The 13,091-nt window shown below is 40.2% G+C and overlaps 1 protein-coding gene across 1 annotated transcript in view; it reads left to right on the top strand.

Moving 5' to 3' along the window:
* arid5b (AT-rich interaction domain 5B) overlaps positions 1 to 13,091 on the top strand; it is a 107,907-nt gene that overhangs the window by 29,933 nt on the left and 64,883 nt on the right. The window lies entirely within an intron of this gene.

Below are 13,091 nucleotides of genomic sequence, written 5' to 3'. Positions count from 1 at the left end.
TGCTGAAATGAATGAGACACTTTTGTGTATGCAATAATTAGGAACAGGAGCCAGCATGCATGGAGGAGTGTTTCTCGCCCGTTTTGCCCTCCGTTCTTTTGCCGTTCCTCTACAGCGTTTTCCTTCTGAGGCAATGCGACTCTCGTGGAACAATTAGGCAGAGGAACGTGGAAAGCCTCTCTTTCTCTCAGCCTCACCGGTTATGTCATATCTCAAAGTGGATGAGATCAGTTCTGAATTCCCGGCCATGTCCTGAAACGGACGGCGGCTCTCAGCTGACCGCGTGTAAGCGCTGAGTTCTCAGCCACATTTAAAAACAAAACATGTCACCGCGTCTCCCTCGGGTCCCACCTTCAGACGAAACCCGCCTCCAGGTTGTTTGGCAGCGCGGCTCGTCGCTTACATTTCGTTTCTTTTTTTTCTTCTTCTTTTTTTTCCCCCACTAGTCGAAAACATGAGAGTTCTCGCCGGACACTCAGAGTCGGTGAACATTTCAAGGATGGTGGAGAGAAATGAGGAATGTTTGGAACATTGTGTGTTTATGTAAAGAGAGGTGGAACATGCTGCCTGAGAAGTTCATGGGAAAACTTGTATAACCGAAATGAGTCGCAGCTCGTAGTAGTGTGGAAAAAGATTTTTATATGACCGCTTGGCGTTCGCTGAACAATTAGGGGCCCCGGTAACCATTACATTACGACCTCAAGAAGGTAGTGCGGTGACTAAGCCGCCACAAGCATGTTCTGTCATTAGTGCAGCGTCATTGACAACCCAGCACAGAGGTTTAAAAAGCTCAAATATTGATCATTAATATATTTTAGGAGGATTGTCTCACACTGAAACGTCAGGAAACAATATTTATTCAGAGAGTTGAAATGATATCTTAAGGAATTTTCCCACCCATTTATCCTTGAAGAGTTGTGTGTGGACCTGGTGCTCTGCAGCACCCTGCACCATTATTAATACTCTGAGAAAAGTTGTGCAGAAAAATGAATTAATTTCATGTTGGGTTTTTTTCCCAGTGGGAATTTTAGAAGATCCAACTTTTAATCTGAGATTTTTTTTTTTTAAATCAGGACAAAAACGTCCCACTGAAGTATTTATTTATTTATTTTAAATTTACATTTCACTTGTTAAAGCTAGAACTGAGTAATCCGTAACGTTAATTAGATATTCTGTTTTCTGGGAACCATTGATGTTACGCACTATTGAAACTTGGAAAGACAAGAGAACATAGCTGGATAATGCAGATTATGACACCAAAACTACATCTATAGATGGATATATAGATATTGTGACGTGGTTTTGTATATTAGAAGACAACTGAGGAGGATGACAAACCACTTGAGTCACATCTTTGAGGAGCACACAGGTGATGCCTTCAAGTTCTGTTTACTCTCCTCTGGTTTCCAGAGCTCAAAGCACCTTGCGGATCACCCTATTGGTGCTGAAGAAGTTTATTTAATGCAAGTCAGCTTTTTCTGACCGATATCGATTTCCAGTTTTCTTTGAGGTCGGACCTGCCAATTCTGACTTTGACAGACTCAGATTTTCTGAAGAACCGAAAAAAATACTGGCTGCAGACGTCTTCGTAGAGATAAACTGATGCCTGATCAGACTGATGGTTGATGAAGTGAGTTCTTAGCTTGGGATGCTTTATTGAATGTGAAAGTAATTATTTTTTATGTAAAGCCAATCAAGGGTAAATTATCCAATTCTGAAATATGTCTGATTGACCAACGCACCAGTGGTTTTAAGAAAAATCGGTTTATTTCTAAGATTATTTTTGTTTTGTTCAACTTGCGAACATTTTTTACTCTGGTATTGTTTAAAAAAATACAATAAAAGAAAAATAGAAGAGAATGAGTGAAAAAAACAGCTGAAATCCAAGAAAAAAAAACATTAGCACAATCAGAATCTGGAGAAGCAGCTGATCAGATTACAACACAGTCTGACTCCTTGGAGTAAACACATGATGAAGCAGAGACTGACATCATTTTTCGTACAGCAATGAAACAAAGTGATAAATTTCTCCCCACTTGTGGGACATTTTAAGTTGTTTGAATTTGCGGCTGATAAATGTTTTATGGAACTACGAAAAGTTACGTTTCGATGCCGGTCTGAATTTGACGTGCAGCTTCGTGGACGGCCTCTGAAGGGCAGGCCATGTGTTATTGGGAGCACAGCTTGCTGTTGATATAATGAGCAGGGGAAGAGGCGACGCAGCGCGTGTGACTGATGCGATGTCGCTGACTGATGGCCCTCTGAGTCATTTGCAAACACAATATGCTATTTTATGCAGATCCATTAAACAAATCTGAAATATTATTCCAGTTTTGCTCGGTCTGAACAGAACAAACCCGCAGCTTTTTCTGTGTTTGTGTAATCACGTCGCTTTGTTTCACTACAGAGCGCCACTGATTTATCGACGCTGCGCCCGCTCGCCATGATTAATGCATTTCTGTTTACTGCGCTGGCTAGGTCGCAATTAGAGAAATGTTCCAGCACATTTTGTTTCATCCAAGACTGTGTAGTCATTCACAGATTGGATGAGCAGTGAATCATACAAATATGCTAAATTGTTTTATGTAATTCTGCTCCAGTTGCCCACAGATCTTGCTCTTCTTTGGTGTCGCTGGCGAACGCCTTTGCCCTGCTTTTTAAAAAAATTTATTTAGTTATTTATTTTGGTTTGGTCAGGTTTCAATAACACAAAACCAGTTGTCAGACCGGAGCTGCTTGTATTTGCCTTCCCTTCGCCTCTGTCATTGAAAAGTGAGAAAGGGAAGAAAAGGTTGAATCGGAGATGTGTTATATATTATGAGAAGAGACTAAATGGAAACAGGGTAACCTCAGAGATCAATACGGAGCACGAAGAAGAGAGCCGGGAGGACAGAGGAAGAATACCAATCAAGATCTGCCCCCTACTTTTTCTTTTCTTTTTTTTTCTTTTTTGCTTCAATTTCTCCCCACGGATGAAAAGCTGTCGTTAAAGCTTGTATTTCGTGGCTACTATAAAGGACTGAGAAGTATTTGGCTCCTAACAGATTTCTTTTCTTCCACCTCTTAAATGGTTCAGATAATCAATTTTTAATACAAGACAAGATAAGCTGAGTAGATAATAAAGTGTGTTGTTGTTTTTTTTAAATATTGATTATATTTATCACGGAGGAAAAAGCTTTCCAAAGGAACCTCACCCTGTGTGGAAAGGTAATTACCGCCACTAGTAATTACTCATAAAAATTTTACGAGCCACATCCAGGCCTGATTACTGCTAACAGAGTAGACTCAGTGAGTCATTTTAATAGTACCTGTCTGACAACATGAAGTAGGCTAAAAACAAAAAAAGAGAACAAAATCTCAAACACTAACACATTATGTCCCAATATAAAGAAATGTATGGTTTGGGACTCCAGTAAACCCCAGTCATGCTGAATATCCACTAATAAAAAAATGATGAAAACTTCCCAGTAGCATCTGACCTACCAAATATAACTCAAAGGGTGCATGATATTACTCCAGAAGGCTATAAAAGAACCCAGAACATCATCTGCATGTCACAGTTGACATCAGTGAACATGACTCAGTAATAAGTTTGGCTAACATCAAAATTCCCCGACATTTGCATCTAAACATGTTGATTTGAAAAAAGTGTTCAGCGAACTGATAAGACAAAAGTTCAACTTAAAAACTGACACATAAGCAGTCAAGCACAGTGGTGGTAGTGTGATGCCCTGGTGCTTCTGGCACCACTTATTATCCTTAATGATCCAAAGGTCACCAGCTAGTCCTCTTTTCATTGGCAGAAAGACAAAAAAGTTCAACTTTGAAATGACCTAGTCAAAGTCTGTGCTTAAATTCAATTAACATCCCACAGTGTGACCTTAAATATGCCTTTTGTGGCTGGGAAATAAAAAATAAAAAAATTCAGAAAAGAGTGTGGGTCAAATTTCCTCCACGGTGATGTAAGAGAGTCTATGCCAATTGCTGCTGCCAAGCGGTTATTAAGCTCGGGGTAGGGGGCAATTACTATTTTACGTTGGTTTGGGTAGCTATTTTCCCTAAATAAAATCATTATACAGCTGCTTATTAAAATATAGAAGGTTATTTTTGCCTGATATAAAAATCAGATTAATGGTCGGAAACATTTAAGTGTGACTAAAACAAGAAGAGAGTCTGTACGGGGGTAAATACTTTTAACAGCCCCGTAAGAGTCCAATATGAAAGTGACATTATTGGCCGCGAGTTTTACATCACCCCGCTGTTTCTCTCCAGCAACACTAAAAGCAGCGGGGGGAATCCAGTAAATTCCTTGGCCGAGCAGATAATGTGGAAATGTTGACAACAGCAAAAATTGAGCCGAATGAGTGATTTAAGGACTACGGCGAGTGACAGGCAGCATGAGAGAAACGGTTTTTCAGCTTTTTCCTGCTCGTGTACACCGGGGCGATTTTGTCAGGGCTTGTGGACAGTGGGAATATTTTTAAATATGAAACGACACAGCTTACTTGAATCATGTTGGATTTTTTTCCTTTTATAATTTACCGCCACGGATTCGCTTTTAAATGTCAGCAGCTCTCTAATAACCTGTAGTTTTTTTTTGTTGTTGTTGTTTTTTGTTTTTTTTTTGTAGCTGAAGTTTTAGAGCAGCTGACACGGAGGAGCAGATAAACTCTCTTTAAATATTCCGGCTCTGAAATGTAATGATATCAGTGATGTTTTATCTAATCATCCAGCGTGGCGTTTCATTCGGCCGGGCTGCTGTTTTAACCCTGACTGACCCTGACTGACCCTGACCATGACCCTGACCCTGGTTTCATGTCGCATTTCTGAGGTTTTGATTATGGTGATGTGATTCGTCATGCTTGTTATGAAAGAGAAATTCTTTGGTGTAATTAGCAAAAAAAATATATGTATTATTGAATCCTCTCCGGTGTCGTATATCGTCGGAGCATGTTCTCATTATTTCCACTCCTGTTGCACCATGACTGCAGTCACTTAATCAGAGGCGGAGCTGCCTGGCTCGAATGTTTCCCACATCAAGCATTAGATCCATCTTGTGTGGTTAAATATTATTTTTTGCCATATTTATGATCCAGATTTGGGCACACGTGTTGCAGCCAGCAGCGTTATACTACGACGGAGTATAAAGCTGAGATCCTTATTTTTAGAGCGTCTCTTGACAGCAGCCGTAGCTAATGGCTTTACCAGGCCGAGGTGGACTGCTGCCCTGTCGCTTACAGACGGGGAAATATTTTCATCTGAATGTGTCTCTGCAGGAACGGGATCTATGTGAACACTTAAATACACCCTCCGTTCAACATAAATATTAGACAGACAGACAGACAGACAGACAGACAGACAGACAGACAGACAGATTTTTAACAGCTCGGTGAGTAATTCAGCTGTTTAGTTTAAAATGACTCTCTGTGAATAATGATTATGCTCCTTCCAAGTCTCTTTAATAACAAAACAAACTGCATTATAATGTGTGACCCGATGTTTGAGTGAAATTTCCCAACATCTGTCCCAAACGCATAAATCCAGCTCCAGCTTAAAGAAACAGATTTGTGTGTGTGTGTCTTTGGCATCAAGAGTGTTTTCTACTATTTGAATGAATTTTTATAAAAAAAAACAACACAATATTTCCCCCAGGACCTTCTTTTAGGCACATTCACATCTCTCTAAGTCCTCCTCTCATAAAACCAGGTCAGCTTTAATTGGTCACCTGATTGATCATCAATATTTAGCCGCTAGCTCAGTTAGCTAACTTAACTAGCTTGTCATTATGTTCTCCCAATTTCAAATGAGCAGAAATCATAGAAATGCCTTCGTGAGGAAGACAAAAGTCTGGATTACAGAGGAAACCTTTCAGGTTGAGAAGGAGTGCGTTGGGTGCGTTGCGTGCGTCGGCGGGACGATCGGTTTTAGAGTCTTGTAAGAAAATATGTCGACATCGAGGGCAGAGGGTTCATCTGTCGGAAAAAGAATAAAAACGTTAAGGAGAAATCAAACCTTTTAAGACAAACAGAAGGGAGAGAGCGATGTTGCAGAAAGAAAGTTGTACATTTCATCATGTTTCACATTAAAGCTTGCATTTGTTTTACATTCCCTCTCTGTGATGGATTTCCAAGCGTATTATTAATAACTTTAAGGTCTCTCCGAGTTGATTTTTAGTCTTTTGCAGAGATCAAAGACTGCCTGGGGGTCAGGAAATCTCTGCAATCAAATGGAGCAATATGTTGCTTTAACCCATTCAGACCCAGCACTAAAAGAAAAACATACTTGTGTCCTAACAATGAGTGATGCTCATGTTGCATTGGAGATTACATCTCTTCATGTTAAAATGTGTTCAGGAATTGTACCTGTTCTCATTTTGCTTCCTCCTTTGGAATATTTTGAAAATTGTGGCTGGTTTTATTCCTCCTGGCTAATGTTGTTTGAGGAATATTTCTGCTTTCTTCCTGTCATCAGAGGTTGAGCAGCTTAAATGTGAAGTTGGAGTCCAGTCACTGGTGTAAAACAGTAGCTGTATCCACATCTTAGCTGTGAAAGTTTGCCTTCTTCTCCTTTTAGTTTCAGCAACCAGCATGTGTCAGTGACACGCTGCTCATCCGAGGCGCGTTGGTAAAATCAGCCTCATCTTGTCATCTCAGGACGCAGCGGGACTCATCTGTGGCTTTCTCACATCCTGATTGCATTATTGTAATTCACTTTACTTGGGTAATCCATAAGTAAGAAATGTCTGCACATAAACAAAGTTCTGCTTAGAGACAAACAAGATGGCAAATACGCAACGCCGGACACAGCGACCGTGTTGATCGCTCACATCGCGTTGAAAACCCGTTACATAAATATCACATTTTAAATGTGTACATTTTCTGAGCCGTTTAAAGTCTCTGGGGAGTGTGTGTTGCGTTCTGCGGCTTCCTGTTTCTCCTTGAGTGTAAATGTGGCTCATATTTACAACTGAAAATATCTGCTATATGTGGAAAGAGTTGCTAGGCTCTTTTCACCTAGCAACTGTATTTATCTTGCCACCACTTACAGTGAGCAGAATTTGCTTATTGTTTCATATCTGCAGTAAAAAGGGGCACCTCGAGGTCACGAGCCATGAGACCCAGTGTGCGTGCCAGCTGGTTGTTTGGCAGAGATCCCAGGCGCTTCGGGTTCCACCGTCACAAACTTAAACATGCGAGGTTTTTCTAAATGCTGCCGGGAGTTTTAACTCTGCGCTTTACGCCGATGTGACAGATCTCCCTCCAACCTGAAATGGGTCATCAGTGGGTCTTTCACCAGCACAACGATGCCAAATCGACACAAATGGTTCACCGGACGCAAGATATCTGAACTCTGCAGGAAACCTGTGAAGATTGTGGAAAGATTGTGTTACCGATGATCCTCTAAGAAGCAATTATTACTGAAAGCAGGAGTTTTTACTCTTTTTTTTTTTTTTAGGTTAGTTTTCAAGGTGAGAACTTCAATAATAGATTTTTATTCACCCCTACTTGGGGGGTTGGAGTAGGCATGGAGGTGCTTTAATTGGTTCAGAAATTGGTTTAATGGGTCAGGTCAGTCTTTAGACATTAAACTGCAAAGCTCAGTGTTGTATTTAATAGTGAAAGTCTTTATTTAACACTTAGTAGAGAAGAAAAAATGACCATGGGGATTTGGATTAGAAATCAAGATTTTCCATGAATAATAAATAATAAAAATGTATTTAAAAAAAATAAAAAAAAGTTTCCTTATAGAGAAATATGCAAATGTGGAAAATCATAAAGTTTTCATGCAAAGGGTCAAGCATAGCGGTAATATTAATTAAAACAGTTTTGGTTAATATTAGCAGTCAAGAAACTGAAGTTGGGTTTTATAGTGAAGTAGAGTAATGGAGGCACGGAAGTAAAACTATTATAGACAGAGTAATTTATAGATTTTGTAGAATAATTAAAATATCACCCTTGTGCAATGTAACAGTGGGAGTTTCATCATCTTGGGCAGGCAATTATAGTAACCGGAGAACGTTCGTAACAACCTGTAATTGAAGTATGAAGAGGCCAAAAGGAGACTCTCCAAAACAACACTCTGCGTTTACCCGGAGCTTAAACAACAATCAGTCAAATCCGTGAAATGCATGCCTCACTTTTCTGCTTCTTTATCTCCACTCGCTCTTCACTTTGTGGCGTAGGCTTTCTGTTGTAACCGCCTCGAGATGAGATAACCTTGATGACAAGCTTTCATCAGGGTTTTGCTTTAGGCAGCTGCAGAATAACAAGTTATGTTGAAGTGTAAAATAAACCTGAGCGACTCTTATTACTGTAACGTGTTTGAAAATGAGCATATGTATATATATATATAAATGAAACCATGTACGGTGTATAAAAAGACGCATGTTTGACTTTCTCGCTCTCTGACATTAAATCAGACTAAAAGTTTATTGTTTTGTGTCAGACAGGATTACCAAGAAAGGCTCAAGAAGAACTTTTTGCACTGGTGCACCAGTCCAGCAAAATAGTTAGATGCCCCCAAAAGTTTTGATATATTCAACATTGAAGGCTTGAATATAAGGTTTTTTATATATCTGTCCATAAAGGTAACATTGACTTCCAAATCATGATAGTTCGATGGAATATTAGGGCCATAGTTGGGGAAGAATAAAGATTTATTCTTGTATAAAGAAATTTTATTTTTTTTATTTTTTAGCATTATGGCCCTAATACTGCATCATAAATTACACCACTTAACTCCTTGTTTTGGAGAAATTTGTGGAAAAAATATCATTTACTCAGGAATTTACTGCCTGGAAGTAATTTTGGCCATCCTGGAAACCAGCATTTTTTTTTACAAATTTCATGTCAAGTAGTGAGAATGCAAAAAGCCAATGTGTCTTCTTAAGATGGCTTATGTAAATATCTGCTTTCATCTGCACATTTCTATGTGCTTGTTTGATGATTCTTCGCCCAGTTTGACGTGTGGTAGCGTTTATTCAGCGGTGCAGAGGCCGAGTGGGCCTCACGTCGGCTGTCCTACGGAGCGTGTTACGACCCTGACATTGTTGTATTTTATGAGGTCAGGAGCTTTACAGCATGTTCTGAAAATAGTCTGCCACACCACTGCTGTTTGATCAACATGCCGCACTTACCTCTACAACGTCGCGGGTAGACGGGTCTGAAAAGGAAAGGAAAGAAAAGGAAAGAAGTCCAGAGGGAGAGATCAGATTTCATAATGCTCTGCAGTAAAACTCCCCCACCCCAAACAATCAGAAAGCTTCTCACCGTTAACGTTGTGTTTTATTTTGAACCTTTGTGCCGCGGGAACAAAAGGACTTTGCAAACCGTACACACACACACACACACACACACACACTCAGCGTACTTTACACGCACAGATACCCACATGCTGACATGCATACTTTACCAACGCCTTTGTACAGTTATTAATGCCCTGCGGCACGTTCTCCAAATTGAATCTAATCAAGTGAAATGCTGCGAGGGTCCTCGGGAGAAAGAGCAGGTCTGTCGGTGACCGCTTACAATAAAATCCGTGACATTTGGAAACCAAGCCCGCTCTATACCTCTGAGCTGTAATTGCGTATGACAAATGCTGCAATCTCGAATAAACGTGTCGTCGGCGGTGTGAGTTGGACGCGTATCCGTGCGAGGATGCGCGTGCCGATTCATCTGTGGCTCCTCGGCGGCTCAAGGTGTCTGCACACGTGTGTGTCTGTGTGTGATGGTTGAACGGTTTTAATCGTTCTTTTTGAAGTGGTCTTCGTACTGGGGCACAGTGGAACTAATTACACTTATTGTTGGGAATGCAGCTGCTGTAAATATGCAGCGAACGGCGTCCCTCCTGTCCTTTTTCCCCGCTGCACATTTCAGTGATTTTTATGAGCCTCGGGGACCAAAAAGTGGGTTTGGGAAAAAAAGGATACTATTTTCATATCTGTTAACGTGCCGTGTCTTTAAGAAAAAAAAAAAAGCAAAGCAGAAACTTGCTGATTAGCCACCCCTGAAAATTAAGTTACCATGAGAAACACTCCTGAATGTCATGTCTAGGAGCTTTGTAAAAGCAGACAGTGTTGTGAATAAATTATGTAAAATTGCACTTCAAACTGCCCGACTCTGCTTCATCAACTGTTGAACCATGCAGTCGACTTTGCACGCCAACAAAATATTACGACTTTCAGAGAGAACAAAAATCCGGAGTGTGAGTTTAGTCGACTGAAACCGCATGTTGGAGGGCTCGTATGAACCCTCTGTGCTGCAGCGTTCTTTGTTGTGATGCCTTGTTCCACTGCCATGTTATTACAATGGGACAAGTACTGAGTCATATTACTGAGTCCGGTTTTATGTGCACAAACAGACAAGGATTTGCACAACAGAGACTGTCTGCTTTACATTTGTCTAGTAAGTAAGACTAAAGGTGTGTGTTTGAGTTACTGACTGCAGTAAGCGTGAGAGGAAAGATACAGTCTGGTGTTAGTTAACTGAGGCTTCACTGTCTCACCGTTTTCATTAAATATCTGCATTGATATGTGTTATAAAAGCCACTAAGACCCCAAGATTTTAATTACTATTAATTACTTGAATTTCCTCGCTATTTATAATGTTTTTTTGTTTTCTTCATTTTTGAAAGGCATAGTATTCATTTATTACACCTGTATTAATAGTCTATTCATTATATTCATATATAATAAGCTTAACATTATATTCATTTTCAAACGTCTGTGTACATAAAATACAGAAGAACAAAACCTCAAGGTTTGGGTTTTGGCTTGACGTATTTAGGTTTTAGCAGCTGAAAAATAAAGCTAACTATTAAAGTAAACTCTTCTGTCTAGCAGAGTCATCTCTGTATAAATGTATGTATCCAGGGATTCAGCTGTGCGTTTGTGGCTTTCTAAAAAGCCTTGTTTATTAATATGGGCTACTAGAGCAAAAAAATATACAACACGTTCCTACTAAATTTACTCGTAGTTCTCAAGTAAACGTACTTATTATGCAGAATATTTCACCTGTTTGCTGGTCTGCTCTCCATAGAGCAGCATCCACAGTTAGCATTAGCTAGCTGATGAGCCAGGCTGCCTCCTCCAAGCATTCACTCATACCAGGCCCATGCCCAAGCATTACACACTGCTGCCCTTTTCTGGTGTTATATAATATACTACTGAGGTATCAGGTGGTCGAGTCAGTAAATCAAAAGCTTCAGATGGGAAAGAAAGAGCGGATGCTGGAGATTTATGTGGTTCACCTCAAGTTTGTTAACGTCTGAATTAAGGAATGGCTCAGCTTGGAGGTAGATTTATTCACAGTCCTCAGCTGTTTGGGCTTTAAACTTTTATCGTCCTGGTTTGTATTTCCACTCCGTTTCAACGTCACATTTTGCTTCAGTGAGAACTTTAAGCTCTCTATTAAAACAGCTAATTCTTGCTAACAGATTCATAGCTTTTGTCATGAAGAAATCACTTCTAGCGGCATCGTCTCTACAGCTGGAGAAAACTTTGCCCGCTCTTTAACCGTCCCTGGCGTCTGATCAAAAGCCTTTTAAACTATAGGAAAGATTTGATGAAAAACTGTCATAGTTATAAAAACCGTCACTTTAAAAATCCTGATGTGCCCTAACAGGCATCCGATTACTTATTTTATTCATTATGATTATATATCTGCAAACTCAGAAAGTCGGGAATAACGTGCAACAAAAAAACATCTTAAGATTTAATAACTAATGAAACTGAGAAGATTTGAGCAGAATGCTCTATTTGGAGAAAAACACCGTCTCGTTTTCAATCAGTAAGCAGAAATACAAGAATGTATTTATGATGAAATTCGGTGCTTATTTGCTCAGTGAAAAGTTCGTCAATACACCACATTGTAAAATAACTAAAGCAGTTTTTTCTTCACGTTGCTGCTGTTTCAAATCGCATGACTTTCCTGGAGCAACATGAGACATCTCTTCATCTCGCTTTTATCTCGTACGTTTCAACGCAGAATAATAAACTCCCGGTTGCAAGTCTTTAACTTCGTGGTATTTTTATTAGGCAGGGAATGGCAGCCCGTCAGGCGGACCACCACTTTGGCCCAGGCTGAAATATCTAAACAGCTATTTTGTTGGACTGCTCGCAAATTTTATACACAATTATGCCTCCCAGGGGATGAGCAGCGAAAACTGTCGTGATCCCTTCGTCTCTGCGCTCGGCTTTATGGCCAAATACCTGGAAAATTTAATAACGCTCCCCATCAGGCTCAGCTGCTCTTCGCATTTAGTCCTTTTTAGGAAATTTCAGCAACCTAACACCACCAGACGGACTCATCTGCGCTCCGTTTTAGTCCTGTCATTGTGACTGTGCCTCTCTGCCCTTGGTGTAACATTAACAGTTTGTCTATCAGATTATTTTCTTTGCATTTATGAAGGTTTATCTCATCAGACCAGGATGTTCTGCTTCTGCTCAGCTCGCTCAAGTAAACAACAACATTTCTTTGCCAGTAAGTGGCTACACCTGATCACATATTAGTCACACAGACATGTCAGGGGAATATTAGTCTGATTACGAACCAGTAATGGAGTTGGAGGAAATAAAGGGAAAAAAATAAATAAATGGAGGTCAGGTGGTTCTAACAGAAGCACAACCGTCAGAGATAAGCAGTGAGGGTTGATTACAGAGCTGGATGTGTGCAGTCAATGTTTGATTTTTTTATTTTTTTTACTGCGGTTGGTCAGTAAGCAACGGACACACTCTCACACACACGCACACACACACCGTGTTTGCACACACCCACTCAACACCTGCCCTGTCTAAACTGCTCCCAGGATTTCCCACCACAAATTATCTCGTCGCTAAACTGGTCGAGCAGAATAGCAACGCTCCTTGAACTGTTTTCACATTCCTCCTGTTGCAAAAAAAAAAAAAAAAAAAGCCCTACATGCCATCATGCGCCACAAACACGCTCCCAGACGACAAAATGCAGATTTTATGTTTATTTGTGGCACACATGACGAGGCATGCTCTGGGCCTGCGAGGAAAGGATGTGAAACTTTTGAGAGAGTTATTTGAAGACGCAGTGAAACGGCGTAAAAAAAAAAAAAAATGTTTCTCA

This window comes from Poecilia reticulata, chromosome 15 (assembly GCF_904066995.2).
Source record: "Poecilia reticulata chromosome 15, P_reticulata-male-v2, whole genome shotgun sequence".
Classification (NCBI taxonomy): domain Eukaryota; kingdom Metazoa; phylum Chordata; class Actinopteri; order Cyprinodontiformes; family Poeciliidae; genus Poecilia; species Poecilia reticulata.
Note: the sequence above shows the minus strand (reverse complement) of the source record. Positions and strands in the feature narration are given on the sequence as shown.